Below are 16,743 nucleotides of genomic sequence, written 5' to 3'. Positions count from 1 at the left end.
TAGCCGTTTCAGTGATTTTCTGTTAATGGCAAGTCAGTGAAAGCACAGGTACTATTATGAGAATTTGAGGTAGGTTAACCAGACCATATTACCTCTGGTCAAGACACATTCTGGGAGGAGGGCTGTTTATCTGTTCTTGCCCACATTGGGTTCTAGAATTTTTTGCTGTAATAAGCAGAACACACCCACTGCTATCTATGCAAGGGTCCTTTCCTTGGGACTTCATGAAAACAACAAAGAGATTCAGTGAAAATGGCTGACATTCTTTCAAACAGAACAGGAGCTATATGCAATTTTCTGTATGGTTAACATGGAAACAATATTAAAAATATTATAGGGTCTCCTTGAATGCTGGGCTAGATCACCAGGCAGCTGTTTTCTTCTCAAGCCGAGCCAGGCCCACACAGAAGCAACCATGTCTAAGGGACCTGCAGTTGGCATTGATCTTGGCACCACCTACTCTTGCGTGGGTGTCTTCCAGCATGGGAAAGTGGAAATAATTGCCAGTGATCAGGGAAACTGAACCACCCCAAGTTATGTCGCCTTCACTGACACCGAACGATTGATCGGTGATGCTGCAAAGAATCAAGTTGCGATGAACCCCACCAACACAGTTTTTGATGTCAAACACCTGATTGGATGTAGATTTGATGATGCTGTTGTCCAATCTGATATGAAGCATTGGCCTTTCATGGCGGTGAATGATGCTGGCAGGCTCAAGGTCCAAGTAGAATACAAGGGAGAGACAAAAAGTTTCTATCCAGAAGAGGTGTCCTCTATGGTTTTGATGAAGATGAGGGAAATTGCAGAGGCCTACCTTGGGAAGACTGTTACCAGTGCAGTTGTCGCAGTACCTGCATGCTTCAGTGACTCTCAGCGTCAGGCTACCAAAGATGCTGGAACTATTGCTGGTCTCACTGTACTTCGAATCATCAACGAGCCAACTGCTGCTGCTATTGCTCATGGCTTAGACAAGAAGGTTGGTGCTGAAAGGAATGTGCTGATCCTTGACTTAGGAGGTGGCACTTTTGATGTGTCAATCCTTACTCTTGAAGATGGGATCTTTGAGGTCAAATCCACAGCTGGAGACACCCACTTAGGTGGAGAAGACTTTGACAACAGAATGGTCAACCGTTTTATTGCAGAGTTCAAGTGCAAACATAAGAAGGACATCAGTGAAAACAAGAGGGCAGTTCGTCGTCTCCGTACTGCTTGTGAACGTGCTAAGCGTACACTTTCTTCCAGCACGCAGGCCAGTATTGAGATTGACTCTCTATATGAAGGAATCGACTTCTATACCTCTATTACTCATGCCCGGTTTGAAGAATTAAATGCTGATCTGTTCCGTGGCACCCTGGACCCTGTAAAGAAAGCCCTCCGGGATGCCAAGCTAGACAAGTCTCAGGTCCATGATATTGTCCTGGTGGGTGGTTCTACCCGTATTCCCAAGATTCAGAAACTTCTACAAGATTTCTTCAACAGAAAAGAACTGAATAAGAGCATCAGCCCTGATGAGGCTGTTGCTTACAGTGCAGCTCTCCAGGCAGCCATCCTTTCTGGAGACAAATCTGAAAACGTTCAAGATTTGCTGCTGTTGGATGTCACTCCACTTTCTCTTGGCACTGAAACTGCTGGAGGAGTCATGACTGTTCTCATCAAGCGTAATACTACCATTCCTACCAAACAGATACAAACCTTCACTACCTACTCTGACAACCAGCCTGGTGTGCTTATTCAGGTATATGAAGGTGAGCGTGCCATGACCAAGGATAATAATCTACTTGGCAAGTTCGAACTCACAGGCATACCTCCTGCCCCTCGTGGTGTTCCTCAGATTGAAGTCACTTTTGATATTGATGCTAATGGTATCCTCAATGTCTCTGCTGTGGATAAGAGCACAGGAAAAGAGAACAAGATTACCATCACTAATGACAAGGGCCGCTAGAGCAAGGAAGACATTGAGCGCATGGTCCAGGAAGCTGAGAAGTACAAAGCTGAAGATGAGAAACAGCAGGACAAGGTGTCCTCCAAGAATTCACTTGAGTCTTATGCATTCAACATGAAAGCAACTGTTGAAGATGAAAAACTTCAGGGCAAGATCAATGATGAGGACAAACAGAAGATTCTTGACAAGTGCAATGAAATCATCAATTGGCTTGATAAGAACCAGACTGCAGAAAAGGAAGAATTTGAACACCAGCAGAAAGAACTGGAGAAAGTCTGCAATCCCATCATTACCAACTGTATCAGAGTGCAGGGGGCATGCCAGGAGGAATGCCTGGAGGCTTCCCTGGTGGTGGAGCTCCTCCCTCTGGTGGTGCCTCCTCTGGACCCACCATCGAAGAGGTTGATTAAGCCAACCTGAGAATAGGTCTAACATTGTTCCACACAAAATATTTGAAGGACCCAAATTTGTAGCAAATTCCATGGCAGTTTTAATGTTGAGCTGCTATAGTAAATAAACTGGGCATTCTTGATACTTGAGTATGGAATATGTGCACAGGGAAAGGAAATAAACATTGCACTTTATAAGCGCTGTATTGTTAAGTGGAAAATGCAATGTCTTAACTAAAACTGTATTTAAAATTGGCACCATAAAAAAATATTATAAATAATTGCCCAGAGATTCTGGTTTCAATGTCCAATTTTTAAATGAATGTTGCTTTATTGTGTCAGAGCACTTATTACTATTTGCAGTAAGCTCCCAAAGATGATTGCTCCACATTTGAGAACAGAGTCCTTTACCCATGCTATTCTAGAGAAATCTGTTTCTTCTATTTCTGACAAAAATCTGTTGCTCCTTATTTCCCGGTGAGTGACATCCCTCTTCTCTCTTTCTGTCTCTCTTGTCCCTCCCTACTACAGTCCCTCCCTCTCCCCTCCTCTCTCTCCCTTTCCCCACTCCCTCTCTTTCTCTCTCCCCTCAAGCCCCTCCTCTGCATTACTGGCTCCAAGGCCAAAGTCAGAGACTTTACTCTACAGCCAGCCATTTCTATTTCCTTAGTTCTGTGCTCTGTGGAACTGTTAGTGAACTGGGGTGGAGGAAAGGGTTTATCCAGGCCCTGGTAACCAACACTCTACTCTCTGTTTATCTGAATTTGACTTTTTTAGATTTCATATATAGGTGATACCATACAGCATTTGTCTTTTTCTGTCTGACTTATTTCATGTCCTCAAGGTTCATCCAAGTTGTCAAAATGGCAATATTTTCTTCTTTCTCATGGCTGAATAATATTCCATTATATATACACCGTGTCTTTTTTGTCCATGAATCCATTGATGGACGTGTAGATCGTTTCTATATCTTGGCTTTTGTGAATAATGCTGCAATGAACCTGAGGGTGCAGATATCTCTTTGAGATCCTGTTTTCATTTCTGTTGGATGTATATCCAGAAGTGGAATTGCTGGATCATATGGTAGTTCTATTTTTAATTTTTTTTAGATACCTCCATACTCTTTTCCATAGTGGCTGCACCAATTTACATTCCAAACAACAGTGCACAAAGATTCCCTTTTCTCCACATCCTCACCAACACTTGTTATTTCTTGTCTTTTTGATGGTAGCCATCCTAACAAGTGTGAGGTGATATCTCATTGAGATTCTGGGTTGCATTTTCCTGCTGGTTAGTGATGATGAGCACCTTTTCATATACCTCTTGGCTATTTGTATGTCTTCTCTGGAAAAATGTCTATTTGGTTCCTCTACCCATTTTAAAATCAGGTTGTTGGGGCACCTGGGTGGCTCAGTCGGTTAAGCGGCTGCCTTCGGCTCGGGTCATGGTCCCAGGGTCCTGGGATCGAGCCCCGCATCGGGCTCCCTGCTCGGCGGGAAGCCTGCTTCTCCCTCTCCCACTCCCCCTGCTTGTGTTCCCTCTCTCCTGTCTCTCTCTCTCTCTCTGTCAGATAAATAAATAAAATCTTTAAAAAAAAATAAATAAAATAAAAAATAAAATCAGGTTGTTTGGTTTTCGCTATTGAATTACATGAATTCTTCATAGGATTTGGATATTAATCCTTTAACAGATATATGATTTGCAAATATTTTCTCCCGTTCCATTTGTTGCCTTTTACTTTTGTTGATTGTTTCTTTTGCTGTGCAGAAGTCTTTTAATTTGATGTAGTCCCACTTATTTCTTTTTGCTTTAGTTGCTTATGCATTTGTTGTCATATCTAGGATATTGCTGCTAAAACTAATGTCAAGAAATTTGTCCCTATGGAATCTACTAGTAGTTTTATGGTTTCAGGTCTTGTGTTTAAGTCTTTAATCCATTTCAAGTTCATTTTTTGTGAATGGTGTAAGAGAGGGGTCTGATTTTATTCTTCTGCATCTGGTTATCCAATTTTCCCAATACAAGTTATTGAAGATACTATCCTTTTCCCATTGAGTATTCTTGGCTCCCATGTCAAATATTAGTTGGCTGTACAGTTGACCCTTGAACGACACAGGTTTGAACTGTGTGGATCCACTTATATGTGGACTTATTTTTTGATAAATACAGCATAGTACCATAAATGTATTTTCCCTTCCTTAGATTTTCTTAAAACTTTTTTCCCCTCTAGCTTACTTTATTGTAAGGACAAAGTATATAATACATATAACATACAAATGTGTATTAATCAACTGTTTATGTTATTGGTAAGGTGTCCAGTCAACAGTAGGCTGTTATTAGTAGTTAAGCTTGGGGGAGTCAAAGTTATACACAAATTTTCAACTGCCCAGGTAGGGGGTTGGGGGCACCCTTTACCCTTGCATTGTTCAAAGATCAACTGTATATGCAATAATTTATTTCTGGGCTCTTGATTCTGTTCCTTTGGTCTATTTTTTTCCAGTACCATACTGTTTTGATTTCTATAACTTTGTGGTATGGTTTGAAATCAGGAAATGTGATACCTCCACCTTTGTTCTTCTTTCTTAGGATTGCTTTGACTATGCGGTTCTTTTGTAGATCCATACAAATTATAGTATTGTTTTTTCTATTTCTATGAAAAATGCCATTGGAATTTTGATAGGGGTTGCACTAAATCTATAGATGACTATTGATAATATGGACATTCAAACAATACTAATTCTTCTAATACATGAACATGGGATATCATTCCATTTGTGTGTTCTTCAATTTCTTTCATCAAAGTCTTGTAGTTTTCAGGGTATAGATGTTTTACCTCCTCAGTTAATTTTTTTCCTAAGTATTCTATTGTTTTTGATGTTATTGTTAATGAGATTGTTTTCTTTATTTCTTTTCCATATGGTTTGTTGTTAGTGTATAGAAATGCAACTTAAAAAAATTTTTTTTTGCTATCACAAGCTACAGATTTGTACAATCTCACTTTATTTTTTTAATTTTTATTTTATTTTATTTAAATTCAATTAATTAACATATAGTGTATTATTAGTTTCAGAGGTAGAGTTCATATAAGAAATACAACTGTTTTTAGTATATTGATTATTTATTTATTTATTTATTTATGTTTATTTAATTTTTTAAAAAAGATTTTATTTATTTATTTGACAGAGAGAGAGATAGTGAGAGCAGGAACACAAGCAGGGGGAGTGGGAGAGGGAGAAGCAGACTCCCCGCTGAGCAGGTAGCACAACTCGGCACTCGATCCCAGGACGCTGGGATCATGACCTGAGCTGAAGGCAGATGCTTAATGACTGAGCCACCCAGGCACCCCAGTATGTTGATTTTTTATACTGAAACTTTACTGAATTTATTGATTCATTTTAGCAGGGTTTTTGTGGTGTCTTTAGGATTTTCTCTATATATCATATCATTTACAACAAAGATAGTTTTATCTCTTTCTTTCCTGTTTGGATGGCTTTTATTTCTTTTTCTTGCCTGATTGCTCTGGCTAGGACTTCCAGTACTATGTTGAATAAGAGTGGTGAGAGTAAGCATCCTTGTCTCATTTCTTATCTTAGAGGAAAAGCTCTCAGATATTCCCTATTGAGGATGCTCTCAGCTGTGGGCTTGTCATAGATAGCCCTTCTTGTGTTGAGGTGTGTACGGTCATTGCATTCTTCAGCTCCAACATTTGGTTCTTTTTAATGTTTTCTATCTCTTTGTTGAACTTCTTATTTTGTTCTTGTTTTGTCTTCCTGATATTGTTAAATCATTTATCTATGTTTTCTTGTAGTTCTCTGAGCATCAAGAGATTTTTTGAATTCTTTGTTCAGCAATTCCCACATCTCCGTTTCTTTGGTGACAATTAATGGAAGTTTACTGTGTTCCTTTGGTGGAGACATGTTCCTTGATTCTTCATGATCCCTGTAGCCTTGTGTAGGTGTCTGAAGCAGTTACCTCTTCTAGACTTTATAGACTGATTTCAGGAAGAGAAGCTTTCACCCGTGGATGGGGGCATGCTGGACTGTGCTGTGACCCTGGGTTTAATGGTGTATGGTGCCAAGTTTGGGAACACAAGGCAGCACTGGGTCTGAGGGGGCATGATGTCTCTTTGGCTCAAGTCACTGGGGCCCACAACATTAACAACTGTATGGTCCTTGGTGAGAACTTCAAAGGGTCTGCCGTGGCTACAATAGCTTTTGGAGTCTTCAGCAGCACTCCTAGGTACCAGGAACTTCAGCAGGCAGTGGTGGTGGCCAGAACCATAAGTGCGCACACACTCAGCTGTGGGGGTCAGCTGCAGGTGCCTATGTAGTGGCAGGGGTGTTACAGACACACACATAGTGATGGGGCCAAGGCAGATACCAAGGGCTGGGGCCAACTATGAGCTCACCAGACACTGGCCCTGATTATCAGGCTGCTCTCCTGTGGCTGCATATCCTCCTCCCAGGCATGCATACTGTAGTGGAGGTCAGTGACAGGAATCACCCAAGGGACATGCCAGTACACAGTGGAAGGGGCTAGCTGCTGGGCACAGTGCTGCTGGCCAGTGACAGAAGGCAGGGCCTCATGCAGACCCACAAACAATTGGATGGGGGGAGGGCTCTAGCTGTTGGCATGCTCACCTGTGGCTTTACAGTCTCCCCCCATTCCCACCCCCAGGGCATGCATACTCTTGTGGAGCAGATGATAGGCCTCAGCCTGGTGGTATGTAGATACACACCTAGAGGGGCTAACCTCCATGGGCACAGCAGGGCACAGGAGGGGGGTCAGCAGGGAGAGGGTTCTAGGCTAGGGTCATGTGCTCATGCAGCTGCAGAGGCCCAAGCTGGCTGCAGGCATGGCTCCAGGGCCCTGGCAGAGGCGAGGAGGGATTCAGGTATCTTACACTTGCACAGCTGCAGGCACAGAGACCTTGGATGGCTGTCAGATAGCTGTCTCTGACAGGGTCAGGGTGGGAGAGAATGAGGAGGAAATTAAGCAACTAGTGTCAATGAACAAATGGTTTACCTATGGGGTAAAATCTGGCAAAATCTGCAGGGTGTCTGTGGCAGCTGTGCTGGTCATTGGCTTTGTCAGTAGCAAAGTTTGCTGAGTTTGTCTGCAGATCAGATCTCTGTAAACTGCATCTGCTCTCATGTCTGCAAGTCTGCTAATCAAGCCACTGCCTTTCTTCCTTGTTCCTAGCTAGCTCTGTGTGTTTCAGTTTTGCTAGTCTGGTTGGGGTGGAACTGAAGCAGGTCACTTGCGCAGTGCCCCAAGAGGCTGGAAAAACTTGTTGCTCATCCTGCTCTTCTTTCCTGGTGAGAGGAACTCTTTCTAGCTGGGAAGTTCCTTCTTGATGCTCCACAACCCAGTTTGGGGTATGGGATGATACAAGCAAATGCAATTCTTGATTATTCTCAGTTATTTTTGTTACACTGTGTTGCTAAACTTTCTAAGTGGACTCTAGAGGTCTCCCAGAGCTGTTTTTGTTTGTAGGTAGCTGTCCAATCACTTGTGGGATAACGGGGAAGCTGTGTTCTCCATCACCATTTTTTCTGCAACTATTGATCCCTAGTATGTGATGAGTCACTTCTCTCTTGCTACTTTCAAGATTCTCTCATCCTTACACAGGGGCCATGTTACTCCTCTCTGCATTGTTCCTATTTTAGTATACGTGCTGCTAAAGCGAGCTTGCAGGATTTTCTGTCTTGATAGTTTGATTATAATGCCTCTTGGTGTGGGTTTCTTTGAGTTTATCCTACTGGGGTTCATTGAGCTTCTTGGATATTTATTTCCATGGCTTTAATCGAATTTGGGAAGTTTTCAACCATTGTTTCTTCAAATAATCTCTTTGCCCTCTTCTCTCTCTCCTCCTTCTGAGACTCCTACAAAATGTATGCTGGTCCACTTGATTGCATCTCACATGTCCTATAGTCTCAGTTGACTTTTCTTTTCTTTTCTTTTTTTTTTTTTTAAAGATTTTATTTATTTATTTGAGAAAGAGAACATGAGAGAGGGAAGGTCAGAGGGAGAAGCATGACACTTACACAAGGCTACAGAGGATCATGACCTGAGCCGAAGGCAGTCGCTTAACCAACTGAGCCACCCAGGTGCCCTCAGTTGACTTTTCTTTAGCCTTTTTTTCTTTTTTGTTTCTTGGACTTGAGAATGTTGATGATCCTGTCTTCAAGTTCACCATTTCTTCCACCTACTTAAAGCTGTTCTGATTCTCTTTCATGAATTTTTCATTTCAGTTTTTGTAGTTTTCAGCTTGTGATCTCTTTTTTATGTTTTCTATCTTTTTATTGACATTTACATCTTGTTCATACATCATTTTTCTTGACTCTGTCTAAAGCTTCTTTTAGCTCTTTGACCATCTTCAAGACAGTTGTTTTAATAAATCTGCCATCTGGTCTTTCTCAGGGATGGTGTCTGTTCTCTATTTTTTTCCTTTGAATGTGTCATAGTTTCCTGTTTCTTTATATGTCTTGTGATTCTTTTTGTTGAACACTGGACATTTGAATCTTATCATGTGTTAAGTGTGGAATGCAGATTCTCCCCTTGCTGGTTTTTGGTTTTGTTTTTATAGAAATCAGCCTGAGATATAAACCTAAGGTCTTCTCAGGTCTTTTCTGAGCCTGTGCCTTTCCCTGGGTACATGTTGTGACTTTTTAAATTCAAGTGTGTAAATGTATATGTATTCATATTTTTAAATGTGTATGCGGTTGCTTTTGAATGTCCTAGTCCTTAAATGTCTAGCCCCCAAAAGGAAAAAAAGGGGAGCATGAAGGGGAAAAAGTCTCCCAAAACAGGGGCCAACTGTTTAAATCCCCCTGAAAGCACTTTGGCTGGAGAAGTCAGGGTTTATAAAAATGGCAATGAAAACTACAACAATGTTGCCTATCTCTGTGTCTACATCTCTGCAATCAGAAGCAGCAATCAGTGATCAGAGACAGATCCCTATTATTTAGAGGACAGGGTCCTTCTCACCCATCCTAGCTTTTGCAAACTGTGTGCAAGCTGCTTCAGGAACATATGCATAGCTGCCTGCCAGGGGCCTGGTGGGTGGGGGATGCTATTGTGTTAAGAGTTGAAGTTGACCAAAATTAACTACAACTTATCATTTAAGCCTTCTTCTAGATGTTGCAAGCCTTCAGTAGATTCCCTGTGTATAAAATAGCTACATCAGAGAAATTTCTGCCAGTGCAATTGTTGTCTACATGGAGAGAGGGACTCTGGATGCTTCCTACTTCACCATCTTCCTTACATCCAAACTTTTCTTTTCGAAAAGAGATCTCAAACTATTCTACCCAAACTTTTCTTTTGAGGGATGCCTGGGTGGCTCAGTCAGTTAAGCATCTGCCTTCAGCTCAGGTCATGATCCCAGAATCCTGGGATCAAGTCCCACATCAGGCTCCTTGCTTAGTGGGGAGCCTGCTTCTCCCTCTGCCTGCTGCTCTCCCTGCTTGGCTCTCTCTCTCTCTCTGATAAAAAAAAAAATCTAAAAAAAACCCCAAAACCCCAGAACTTTTCTTTTGAAAAAGATCCAAATTAGGCTCTCAATCAAAGAGGCCATGTACTACTATAATGAGCTATTATTATTCCCATGTTAAAGATGAAGAAACAGAGTTAGAATAGCCAATACCTTACCTGTTGAAGGTTGTAGCAGTTGTTAAGTGTTAGGCCCTACAAATTCCAAAACTGCTGTGTTCTTTTGGCAGGGGGTAGTTCTGTGGGTGTAGCAGGATGCAAGGGACTCTCAGGCACAGCACATAGTGTACATTAGCTACCTTAGGTGGGAAGTTTGGCCTTCTGAGGGCAAGCCCCCTACTGGCCAGTGCCTTCAGGCCTGAAAGAAGAGCCCATCGTCAGATTCTCAGCGTGGGTAGTAGTGGCAGGGGCTCCGTGTTGTGTGTGCAGAGGAGGATGCAGGTTCCCACTTCAGGAGCACAAGAGTCCTCTGGGGCCAGAGGTGCTGGTGAAGGTCTGGTAGTCCTGACAAACATCAGGCCCGTCTCACAGTGATGATATCCACGAGATCTTCATCACCTCACTGCTCTTCCTTTCAACACTGGCTCTTCTTCAAAGCTTCTTCTGCAGTGAGCCCACTCACATCTCCCTCACCCTGTAATCGAAACCCCCTTTGTCCTCAGCTCTCTTCACAACTTCCTCTCTGAAGGTTGCTCTATCTCCTTGCTCCCCCTGAGGGAACTGCTTCCCTTGCAGCCCTCTGGAGCAAGTTCTGCTAATTCTTCTATACTTACTCCCCAGTTCCATGAGCTCAGAGGGACTACCAGCTTTCTGTCCCTTCTCATTGTCCCCTTCAGGCCGATACTTACTTTCCTTTAAGCACTGGTTTCCTCCCTTGAGGTACACACTACTCAGCTATCTTACCCACCCTCCTCCTTAGGCTGCCACCCTCCTTCTTGCATCACTGACATTTTTTGTGTAAAAAATCACAAGGTGAAGTAGGGGTCCCTGATGGACAGCACAGAATGCACAGTGTCAAAATAGAGCCTGTCTTTAAATGTGATGTTGCCATTCTGCTGAGCCCAGATAACCATGAAAGAGAGTGATCATATGGAAAAGTTCTTACAGAATCATCAAGAGCTGTCTATCACCAAAATTTTAGTCTATCATCTATATTCTATACAAATCTTAGGATACAGATGCTCATAACTTTAATGGAAAATGAAATATTTAGTAGACAATGACTCTGAGAAATTGAGCTTAACAAGGCCATTTAATCACCCAGAATTTATTAACCACATACACTGTAGAAAACTATTGAAGGAGAGCAATGCTGACTGATTTTTAAGGAGCCTTCTGACTCTAACAGAGACCTCAGGCTGGAGGGAACAGAGGTGGATACCCTCTTTACTATCTTCACCAGGGTACAGAACCACTTAGCAGAACTCCACAGTACCCATAACTCACCCATAACTCTTTCCACTTTGTGATATTTAATGCTATTATAATAAGGATAAGATGAGCAATATGTTAGTGTTTATAATGTTTATATAACATAAAACTTGAATTGCTTTTTAAATATGACATCTTTACTGAGAATGGGTCATGTGAACTTCTAGGCTTATATGAGTTATATTTTTTTAGGCTTACTGTATTAGATTTTGGATCTAAGATATGGTGCTCAGCTATATCTGGGATTAAAATAATCGCTGTAGGCCCAATCCAAGAATGTGTCTTCACTGCCATATTAATTGGATTTATAGCACTCCAGACACAAGTGGATCAGATATAGACCATTACAGATTGGGACAACCACCAGAAAGACAAAGGCATACGTGGAGACTTCACCAGAGTTGAAATCACTATTTTAAGGCAAATATATGGTTTGGAAAGTCTGCTTTTAACATTAAGTAAGTTCATGAAGTTGAGGATGTGTAAAAGTCAGATGGCCAACCATCCTGGTTTTCCCAGGCCTAGGGTGCTGGACTTTCAGTGCTAAAACCAGGAGAGGTCCAGGAAAATATACCGATGATAGAAACACAGAATATACTCACAAATAAGAGTTGGTCACCAATCTAAAAGATGCCTTTATGAAATTAGCAGCTTAAAGTTGACTTTTAACCTGATCTCAAAGGACATATAATTTTATAAGAAATTAAGAAGTTTTTGTATGGGCGCCTGGGTGGCTCAGTCGTTAAGCGTCTGCCTTCAGCTCAGGTCATGATCCCAGGGTCCTGGGATCGAGCCCCACATCGGGCTCCCTGCTCCGCGGGAAGCCTGCTTCTTCCTCTCCCACTCCCCCTGCTTGTGTTCCCTCTCTCGTTGTGTCTCTCTCTCTGTCAAAATAAATAAATAAAATCTTAAAAAAAAAAAAAAGAAGTTTTTGTAGAATGGCAAAGGAAGTTGGGTAAAATAAAAAGGCAAGACTGCTTCATCTTTGTATTCATAACGTGCTAACGTGTTCCCTCCACCAGGACGATGCAAGAGTCTAGCTTGGAAAATCAGAAGTGACTGGGTCAGGTCAGTCCGGGAGAATTAAGTACTGAGAATGGCTAATTAATCCTGGATTTCATCACAAACTAAATGGGCTAAGTTCTCACGTTTGTCAGTTAATCAGGGCTGAGGAAGGGGAAGAAAGAAAAGAAAGAAAGAAGAAAGAAAGAAAGAAAGAAAGAAAGAAAGAAAGAAAGAAAGAAAGAAAAAGAAAGAAAGAAAGAAAGAAAGAAAGAAAGAAAGAAAGAAAGAAAAAGAAAGAAAGAAAGAAAGAAAGAAAGAAAGAAAGAAAGAAAGAAAGAAAGAAAGAAAGAAAGAAAGAAAAAGAAACCATGGCCACCTACCTGGAAAAATCCAATAGAAGTCAGAGTTAGGCACCAGGGTGCACATGGACATCCTGGAATAAAGCAGGTAAGCCTCACCCTCTTGAAGTTGAACCCCTGACATTTAGGGGGATAAGAGGTTTCCTAGCTGTTAAAAAAACAAAAAACAAACAAACAAAAAAAAACTGTGTATTAATAGAAAATTTGAGGTATATTAAAGTCAACAGATTAGGAGACACTGGCCTTTGAAAAAATGGTTTACTACTCACAGTTCCCAAGAGGAGGGGGCACGACACACCCCAGGTGGGCCCACCCAGGGGAAGCACCAGGGTTGATCTGGAGGCAGAGGGGGAGGGAGCAGCTGTGGGCAAGAGCCTTTGTTGTGGTTTCTGTGGGAAGGAATGGTTGAGGTGGGTCCCAAGATAGTGATACCAATCCCGTGACACCTGTAGCCTTCTCAGACTTTCAGGGGTTGGAACCATCCCCCTGTCTGCTCTGGTTGTGGCAGCATGGGTCATTTAGTGGTCAAAGGCCCCTGGAAAGAAGTACAACTTCCCCTCTTCTTGCTAGACACAGGGATTAAGCCCCTAAGCCAGTATCTTTGCTCCCTGGTCTGCAAAGAGAAATGTTGGAAACCCTCAGAGAGTGAGTGTCTTCAGAAGTCCTGGTCAGGAATCCTGATCAACTGGAAGGAGAAAAAACAGCTATGGGATTAGGGATGAGGCAAAGCCCCCCTGGGAGATACAGTAACTATGCTTTCCTGCCTGGCTAGACTCACAAAGATCCAACAAAGGAAGAGCACAAAATTGCATATATATACCTTTTAACCTTTCCTCTGCCTGCCACCTCCCACTTTCTTATTAGATCAATTCCTGGTTCTTCGGGGCTATTTTGCACAGAATCCAGGTGCTAAGAAAATGATAGAATCCAGAAAGCCACAGTGGATGGATAGAGTGAAGAGACCGGCAGAGAGGAAGGAGGGGAAAAGGGAGAGGGGCCAAGTGGGGTCCGTGGGAAGCTCTGATGGAAGGCATGGGTGCCAGGGGAGAGAAAGACGAAGAAATAGAACCTTTTGTAGATGTTGTGCTGTGTCTAAAAACTGTTTCCTCTTTCAAGTTCCCTCAAGAGACTAAATACAGATTTGGACTCCTCTCAACCCTACTTTTGTAATGTCAGGCTTGTTATTTCTTGGAAGGTGACACCATGCCAGGACTGGGCCATACTGGGATCCTGTGTTTATATGGATTACACTGTACTGAGCTGTGTTTTCATAAACGACAGTCAGTAATGATTTTGCTGCTGTCCAACTTCCATAGAAAAACAGAAAAGTATTTTTGGCGTTCATGGTTTGGGAAAGAGAGAAGTCTGGGTATCACTCCTAAGGACAGTGAACGCTCCGATTTCATTTCCCTTCCCCACTCTGCAAGCCCAGACCTTTCTATTCTGATTCTCAAACTTGGAGGTGAATAGGACCTTTTTATTTTTTTTCTGAAGAAACATCTACACAATGCTGGAGGCAAAGTAAAACCTTCACAGCCAGCAGTTTGGTCTACGGATCACAAAATGACCAAAGGGGATGGTTTGGCCCACTTTCTCTGCTATATTCCACAGCTTTTCACTCAACTGTCTTAAGAGTGACTCAGGTTTAAGACAAACACAGAGACTTTGTGACTTTTCTCAGCCGAGAGATTTGGGCTGCTTTGTTTTGAATGGCCGTATTGTCCTGCCAAATGGAACTTACTTCTGGCTAACTGATGAATTCAGGACCTGAAGCCTGCTGAAGGAGACGGGGCAAATGGAAAGGGGATGTGCGGGGCCTCTGTACCAACAGTTAAGCCCAGCAGGGACACCGCTCTCTGGCATCTCTGATGGAAAACCTCTGCTGAAAAAGAGCCACCCTCCTGCAGCAGTTTAAAGTCAAAAGACTAGCTGCTTGCTACTTCTTATTTTTAACTCTGAGGGGATCAATTAGAGCCTTCAGATGTCGTCCCCAAAGGTCCCAGTCTGAGCCTGCTGACTCAGGAGAGGCCCACAGCACGCCCTCCTGGGGCCGCGGCGCTTCTCCTTAATTGGTTTGAAAAACTGCAGCTGGATCCTGCAGCCTCTGCCATCAGGCTGGGTCCGGGAGCCCCGGGAGCCCCGAGGGAGGAGGGACGGGAGGAGGATGACAGCTCGGCTTCCTGCCTCGCAAAGCCCCTCCACTTCCTTGCCCGCATCACCCTTCCCTTCCCTCCCCTAAGTCTGTGTCTGGGAGCTCTCCACCACAGGTTCTTGAGCCTGGTCAGCCTCTTCTCGCCTGTGATGACACTTCTGGAGGCAGCACTTCCTGCCCGTGCCTGTGCCTGCCGGCTGGTGAGTCACCCACAAGAGGATTCCTCTTCCTGGACCTCCGCCCCAGGCCCCAGCTCGCGCGGCCCGCTTCTATTATTACCTTTGATTTAAAGCTCATTGTCAGCTTTTCCTGCCAGCATTTATCCTTCTGTTCTTCAGCTGCTCCCTTTCCTGCTTCAGGGTGCCAGAAGTCCGCTGCCGGCCCGCCGGTCTCGCCAGGCCTCCCGGGGGAGGCAGGACCACCTGCCGCTCCGCGATGCTCAGAGCGGGGCTGCCAGGCTGGCTTGCAGAAGCAAGAGCTCTGTTGGCTGTAGCCTTGGTTTCCTCGTCTGTAAATGAAGAGGGTTACAGAAGAATTTCAGCTAACACGTGGAAAAGGAGTAATAGAATTAGAATGTCCACAATTTGCAATTCCTAATGGGCCATGGACTTGGCAATGAGCGTTAATGGCTGCTAACATCACCAGAAAGACCACCGGACTGCGGATCTTCCCGGTAGGAGGAAACACCACCGTCTGTGAAGTTGCTCTGTCCCCCAGCCCCACCACAAACACAAAACAGATCCTGAATCTCCTCAAACCTCTGGGTCTAATGAAGAATTTACAGGAGACAAACAGGCAGGAGGAACGTGTTAAAAAAAAACAACAACAAAAACAAATGAAGATACAAAATTGAGGCTCTGGGAATCTCTACAATACAAATGACCCACATATCAACAAAATATACATGGCGGGGGAAAAGAGATGGAGGTTTAGCCTATACATGAGATAAAAGAGACATATCAACCAATCAACATGGATAAAAAAAATAAATTTGTTCTCAGGTCTCTTTTTGCTTTCAGCTGATAAAAATCTTCCTCAAACAAAACAACACGCTACGGAGCCCTGCCCACTTGGTCTCACGCCCTCTGCCCTCACACCTGGGGGGGCTCCCTGAGCACAGCCCTCAAATCACCAGACTGGAAGCTCCCGAGGCTCCTTGAAACTCTAGCAGTCTGAGATCTTGAGACTTGGATTCTCAGGAATGGCCCGAGGGGAGGAAAGAGAAGCTGCAGTAGGGCAGGCTTGTCCGCCCTGTCCCCATTGTCTAAGCACCCCAGGCAGAGGACTGGCGGGGACAAGAAAGTAGCAAATGATACTACCACCAATGACAACTGCTCCTTGGTGGCCCTCCCTGTAGCCTCAGTTTACCTAAACGTGAGTTGGGGAAACAGGGGCCAATGGCCCCGGGGCCCATCATCACCCTGGGGATGAGGTTGAAGAGGTAGGCCACACTGGGGTTTTTGGGCTTTGTTTTTTTCTTCTGTGCAATAGAAAGTTATTGAAAGCTTTTAAAAACTGGCTCAGAATGATCTGATTTATACACATAGAAGACTTACGTGTTTAAAAGACTCTAGGGGCGCCTGGGTGGCTCAGTCGTTAAGTGTCTGCCTTCAGCTCAGGTCATGATCCCAGGGTCCTGGGATTGAGCCCCGCATCGGACTCCCTGCTCGGCAGGAAGCCTGCTTCTCCCTCTCCCACTCCCCCCCGCTTGTGTCCCCTCTCTCACTGTGTCTCTGTCGAGTAAATAAATAAAATCTTAAAAAAATAATAAAATAAAAGACTCTAATGTTGGTTTGGAGAATGAAGTGAGAGGATAAGCCTGGAGACAGGGAAAACTGCAAGCTTTATCCACTAATGTTACTGAGAAATGATGGGGTACCCAAGAGGATTGAAACCTCGTGTCCTCACAAAAACTTGCACAGCATTGGTCATAACAGCACTATTCATAATAGCCTCAAAGTGGAACCGACCCTA

The 16,743-nt window shown here is 43.5% G+C and overlaps 1 protein-coding gene, 1 non-coding gene and 1 pseudogene across 2 annotated transcripts in view; 2 read left to right on the top strand and 1 right to left on the bottom strand.

Annotated features, from left to right (window-relative positions):
* Positions 1-16,743, top strand: part of LYRM4 (LYR motif containing 4) — a 267,655-nt gene that overhangs the window by 206,651 nt on the left and 44,261 nt on the right. The gene's annotated exons all lie outside the window — the stretch shown is intronic.
* LOC118535085 (heat shock cognate 71 kDa protein pseudogene) lies at positions 343-2,584 on the top strand (annotated as a pseudogene).
* On the bottom strand, positions 7,918-8,020 carry LOC118535107 (U6 spliceosomal RNA). Its single transcript, XR_004917044.1, has one exon. It is a non-coding gene; the product is annotated as a U6 spliceosomal RNA (small nuclear RNA).

Source organism: Halichoerus grypus, chromosome 9, assembly GCF_964656455.1.
Source record: "Halichoerus grypus chromosome 9, mHalGry1.hap1.1, whole genome shotgun sequence".
NCBI classification, from domain to species: domain Eukaryota; kingdom Metazoa; phylum Chordata; class Mammalia; order Carnivora; family Phocidae; genus Halichoerus; species Halichoerus grypus.
This window is presented reverse-complemented; position numbering and strand designations above follow the sequence as displayed.